This window comes from Corvus moneduloides, chromosome Z, assembly GCF_009650955.1.
Source record: "Corvus moneduloides isolate bCorMon1 chromosome Z, bCorMon1.pri, whole genome shotgun sequence".
NCBI lineage: Eukaryota > Metazoa > Chordata > Aves > Passeriformes > Corvidae > Corvus > Corvus moneduloides.
The window spans coordinates 31,352,868-31,359,557 of NC_045511.1; positions in this window are offsets into that span (position 1 = coordinate 31,352,868).

Sequence of the window (6,690 nt, forward strand, 5' to 3'; positions counted from 1 at the left end):
ATCCTGAATGCTTTAGTCCAGGGTTTGAACTGAATTTGCAAGGTCTATGGTCTTCATTTCTTGCTAGTAAGAGCCACAACAGGAAAACATGCCTCTTAGTGGCATCCCTTTAGGAAGGAATCTGGAGAGCTTCTGTTTGGGATTGCTGAATTTAAACACTCTGAAGAAACATGGGAAGCCCTGCAGATAAAACAAAAAAACAAACACCAAGCAAAACCCAAGCAAGCCAGGAACGTAGAAATATTTCCCTCATCACTATCAGTGGAGAAAGGGGGAGAATTATGGCTGTGAGGAACAGAAGCAATTTCACATCAATGAAGTCACAATGCTGCGAACAGCAGGTGAGGGTCAGTGTGATGCTGGGAGGCAAAGTGCTACAGAGGCCATTACTTCTCAGAAGAATTAAACAATGCACAGGAGTTTTCATTACTGAGGAGCAAGGCTGAATCCCATCTACTACATTGCTGGAAAATAAGCAAGGCTCACCTGCTCAGGGAGTAAGGGTCTAAGGGTCCAGGCTGCCTGTGTCTCTGAGTACTGCCACTACTGCCAGGAGTGGCTCAATCCAGCCCAAATGTGAATATGATTGCCTGGGAGGAAGGTGGCTTGTTCTGGTAATTCTCACAGTCAGAATATCAAAATAGAATTATTGCTCAAGAAGACTTGGAGGAGGTGGTGTGTGCCGCACATGTTCCACAACCATGTTCTAGCAGAGGAACAAGGACTTACTCAGATCTGGCATGGTGGGGTCTGCTCCAGGCCTCCAGGATAGGAGGTGCATGAAGTGTTTTGTGAGCAGCAAGGAGGACTGTCCCAAGCATAGGGCTTGGTGGCAACGGAGAATTTTAGTAGGGACAGCAGCACTTCAGGTTGCAGGCTGTTCAGCAAGGTTTCATATGTTGCAGCAGTTTTCTAGGTTCAAAGGGTGGCAGAAAGGGCAAGAGGGAATTTTCTTCATTTTTGTCTGGAGGCAATGGGAAGAACTAGCTGAGAAATGATGGTGGAAGACAGTTTAGGTGAGTAAGACCATGAAACAAAAGTTTCAAACTGGAAAAAATAGGCCATTTTGTAAATTATGTGTTCTTGTTAATCTTAAGAGAAAAGCAGGCAGAAAGTGTGTAAGTGAAAGTGGTGAAATTATTGACGATGTGTATAAAAATACCATGAACAAGTAAAAATGGAAAGTCAGAAAACTCAAGGTCGAATATGAGGTTAAATTAGGAATATGAAAGGCAATGAACATTTTCTGTTTATCATATATGGAAGAGCAAGAATATCAAGAAAATTACTGAAAAGATGAAGTCTTAGAGGATTGTGTAAAACAACCTCTAAACTCTTAATGTCTTTTTCTGACAACTAATGGAGGATCTTCTGAGGTTTTGAAAGACTGGGAAAAAGTAAATGTAGTGATTCTTTCAGCAAAATAGGAAAAAGAAAGAACTGGAGAATTCTACAACAGACCACTTTTTAAGATTGGCTTCTAAGAAAATACAGGAACAACAAACCAGTTTATGTATATAAGTCGAGGAGGCAAATAACAGCCAGTGTGATTTTGTCAGGAGCAAACTGTGCCATACAGCATAGTTTCCTCTATGGCAGAGTCAGAAGTCTGTGGACACAAGGCAAGTAATGGCTATCACAACTCTTCACTGATGAGGAAATAACACAACAGATGTTTTGTCTCTTGTGGTGAGGGCTTAGATGAGATAATTAGAAGGTGGCAGCAAATGTATTTGAAAGATGAAGAGTTTGTTTTAGTAGCTAACTAATGAAATGTAGAATTTCTTGAGTAAGATTCTCTGTGAAGGCCATAACAGATGTAGAACATCTCAGTATTTCCACTGATAGGTGGAAAAATACTAGGCCAGCAAGTAAGCCATGGTCAGGTGTCTGTAAATGTGTTTAAGCACCATCTTAAAACTAAATTGCAGACAGGTGTGTTCAGGACTAGAGGACTAGAACTCCCCAGGGGTGCATGGAAAGTCCTACTCATGTAGAGAACAGTCACCTGGTAAATTCATGGGGATGAGTCACTATCTCGGCTTAACACGGACTGCACGTGTGTCAAGACTTCCAGGCAGAAGGAGGTATACATCCATTAGGAGGAACCTTCTCTTGCATAACAGATCATGCCAAGTTGTTCTGAACAGATGTTTCACCTGGAATACAGTGGGAAAATGTGATCTTTGAGGAAATACTGAGGTTTCTCATGTCTCTTTTTGAGTCACCTCTTTTCTAACAAAACAGTCCCCAATTGTATAAAAGGCTATTGCTAAGAAAAAAGGAACAGTCTGTTCTCCATAATCATATAGGACAGCAGATTTTAGACCTGCAGAGAAAAGGCTTCCAAAACATTGGGAAGAGATTGCTCTCACTTTATCTTAGATATCCCTAGAAACAGAGATGTTATCCTTTTTCCCAGGGAACACTTCAGAAGAGGTGAGCATCTAATGACACCAGCCAGCTGGAACTGATAAAGACAAACAACTTCTTAGAGTCGGGGGAAAACACACTTTTCTGTGGGTCCAGCCTTCCTGTCCATGGTCTGTCAGTAAGGAAACCATTGCTCATACGCCAGTAAAGTCTTCATTTGCAGCTCTGTAAACTCCCTCCTGTAGTTTATTTATGATGAACACGTGGAAAGCTGGAGGCAGCCTTCTGCCTTCCAATGTCTCTGCTTTAGTAGCAATCTGGGCCCTTCCAGTGCATGGTAAAATACAGGCCTTGTTTCATCTCACAGTGATAGGGAGGAAAAAGGGTAGAGTAAAACCAGTTAAAAGTCTTTCCAGGGGAACTCACACATTTTGGATTCTGGTATCCTATAGGAATGAAGTTTCCTCCCACCAGGTCTTTGAAGAAAATCTGAAGTTTAATTCTTCTTAGAGTCCAGCATACTGTGACCTGGCAGCTTTTATGATCTATTGGATCCTTCTTGTGCCAGGTCAGGTTTGTGGAAGGAGAGAAAGTCTCCTGGGAGCTCACAGCCACTTCTCAGAAATGTTTCAATGTCCGGGAATCATATGAATGATCATATGTCCAGGAATTATATAAAGTGGATATCACAGGACAGAGTTCTGCAGCTAGAGGATGTACTCAGGATGCCCTATGTCTGAACAGAAGGTCCTTTGGGATTGGTAACATGGAACAAAAAAAAGGTTTTGTGGATGCACTAAGGGGTATGAAAACTGTTGTATGTGCTTTTCAGTTGTTATTTGGGAGCTGAAAAATTGCAAATGGGTGAACTATTCATATTGAATCAAATTTCGCACTCTCTTGGATCCAAACCTTCCAGATATTCATACTTTGGTAAGAAAGGTTGTGTTCAGTTCAAGATAAATATTTTTTCTTTCAAAAGATTTGTAAGAAAAACAAACAGCGTCCAACAGTGATACTCCAGGCTCCAAATATGAAAGATCCAAATTCAGTTCCCACTTCTGCACTCAGGGTTTGAAATTTACCAAGAAAATTTCCTCTTAACAAGGGGGAAGAATGAAGATCCTAACGTACTGATGTTTACAGCTGTAGAAGCGCAGAAACTGAGGCAATATTTCTTAAGGCAAGCCAGGGCTGTGTAATTGCTCTGCAATTTAAACCATGTATGAATGGCAGGTGGAACTCTAAATCACCTTTGCAAATGGAGCCAGCAGGGCCAGAGCAATCCCTCTGGTGGGCTGATGTACGCAGAATGATAAGCATGGGGCAAAAAAGCATAAGTGCTCCCTAGGCCTTCAGGGATACTCAAGTGGCACCATGACAACCATTGCTGGCATAACAATGATAACTGAGGTGGATACAGCCTAAGCTTGCAGTAGGATAATGTTCTTTGAATGGACTTAGGCAGACAATGGAGGATTTTGGAGGAAGATGAGGCTGCTATTTTAGGAAACTTGCACGAGGCTGTCACACAGCATAATAATATCTAAACACGTGTGGTTGCACAAACTTGTTTCCAATAGCATTAAACCCAAATTGCAGAATTGGCATAAGACCTCTGCTTTGTCGGGTGTTGGTAGATGTCATTTAAACACTGTTCCAATTGGAAACCTCAAATATTTAAGCTGTACTGAAGGCTTGGCTGGTAGCTGGGAAAACAAGGTGGAGTTTCTGGGAATAAAATTCTTCTCCTCCCAACAACTCATATGACAGACTCTCCCTAGTCCTAGGATGAAAACTACTGAAAATTTGTTGACTAAAAATCATCTGGCTAACATGGTGCAAAACATACTGCCCAAGAGAAGCATTAATGTTAGGGCCATTAGTGGGACTGTGTCCGAAGCAGTGGGTGCAGACACTACGTGGAAAGCAGAAAGAGGGATGGGAAGTGCTTGGGTTGTTCAGGCTGCTAAGATGATTCGTACTCCTCCTTCATGGGAACATTGTTTTTCCCCCTAACCAAGAGGCTGTGGGGAGTGGAGCTGCAAGTGACTAATTTGATCAGACACTATCCTTACAGGGTGCTGTATTGACAGCTATACTCAAACCTTTCTGACCCACTCATCTGTCGGCATAACAAGATTGCAGCTTATCTGATTTACCATGTAATATTCTCATGCCACCTGCTTGTATACAAGAATAAGCTTTCCTGCCTGTAGCCATGGGAGCCCAGCAAGGATCAGAGCCATGTCCCTTGCCCCTCCTGGGCCAGGGCCTTTTTCTGTCCCCCAGAGCCTGCCCTCCCCCTCCGCCCCCCTCCTCCTCCCCTTTAGCTGCACATGGATTGTCACTTCCCACATGGAGGACTAACGTGCAAAACCTTACGGGTCTTGCTCAGCATCCTCCCCCTCTCCTTCCCCTCTGTGGCTCCCCAGCAATGTTTAGGTGCCACCACAGCACAGCCTTGCCAGTGGGATCTCACCCCAGACTCTGCTGGTCCCCTCTCCTGGCCTGTGGTCCCAGCTTGTGCAGCCACCAGTGGGTGGGATACTGCCACAGCCTTCCTGTCCACACATATGGTCAAGCTGGTTGGGGCTGGACCAGGGGAAGAATGCACCTGGGCTACCCTTCATCAGGAGCTCAGGGGCTGGAGAACCTCCTGCAGCCTGGGCAAGCACCAAGTCCTGCCCCTGGAGCTGGTAGGAGCCTGAAAAGGTGCAGGGTGGCAGCAGTGGGGACATGTGTCAGCTGGGGCATGTGCATGAGCATAGCTGAAGACATACTTGTTTTCGTGCAATCTGACTGTCACACAGAAGTACAGCAGCAGACTCTAGGTTTGCAGAAAATGCCATTGAGCAGTACCTGGTTATGCTAGAGCTGTATTTCCTTGCTAGCAGGACAGTTGATAGCTGAATTGTATCCAGACCATTAAATCTTTGCAATAACATATAAATCCTTTGCACTTTTGTGTGCAGGAGAAAGTGTGCTGCTGGCAGTCCAGTTGCAAAGGGTAAGAACTTTGTCACAGGCTTGCATTTTGGCCAGAATGTTGACTCCACCTCCACAAAGGAACATCAGCCCTCAACCTATTAATTCCTTTGGAGAATTACCTTAAAATTAGCATACAACTTTTTGCATTCATTGGTGAATTGCAGGAATTAGTCAGAGATTTCCATCTGAATGGTTCTCATAGAAGGGAGGTGGGTTTCTGAAAGCACAGAGGGCAGTTTGGGGTTTGTCAAGTCCGATTGTTACTTTTTATGAGAGATTTTTATGAGGAAATGTATCTCTGCCATGCCAGGAGACTGTAAAGGTACCTAAGCCTGTGAGTCACCACAGGCCAGATGTGCCTCCTTGACTTCCTCCTCCTTGTATATGTTGTAAATATGCTCAGATTCTCTTTGCCTAATTTCATGGAGAGATGGCTCTGATAAAAAATACTACAATACAGTAGCAGCGGCAATTTCTGCCCTAAGTCTGCATGAGTTTAATATGTTTCAATTGACAGATTGTATCCAAAGCTCTTAGCACAAATCACTGAACCTTGAATAAGAAGATTACTTCATTCATCAAATGTTCTGTGAAGCTGAAGGACTAAAAAGATCATTAAACTCTTCTCAAACTAAGCCACATGCACAAAATACTTCCTTCTCAAGTTCCTTCCCAAAATGTTCTGGGCATGGAACTAAGGAAAGCTCAGTGGTAGGACATACGAAATCTCTTAGAAGGAACTCTAATGACACAAAATATGTGCTCAGATGTACCCAGAAATAGGCTTGCTTTTGCAATATTGTGAATAAACAAGGAAGAAAAGAGAAGAATCTAAGGAAAGATTTGCAGATGTTTGCAGAACAAGAGGACAGCATCACAGGTAAGAAATGAGGGAAGTGATTTTCGGGAAACCTGGCCACAAAATTGGGGGTAAAAAAGGTGGAGAGCAGGATTGTTTAGCAGAAAAGGAAGGGAGCAGACAAAATGACTCTAACTTCAAGAGTAATGGAAGAACAAGTAATGAGGAATTAAAAAGGGCTACTGAGTCCATAAAAAGCTGTGGAACCAGAAGTGTGGGAACAAGCATAGCCACCTTGGGTAAGAAGAATTCAAGTCCAGAAATCACAAGAAGAAGCTGGGAGTGTCTGTGTAGTCTCAGTGCACATGTCAGAACAGCATAAAGAGGTTTGCAGCATTGGCAGACACAAGGCTGCAGCAAAGAGGAAGCAAGTACTCATATTCCAGGGACCAGCAGCAGGGGTGGTCATACAGGAGTTTCACTGCTCCTAACAGGAGCGGCCATAGCTCCCCTGCCAGGCCTGCAGG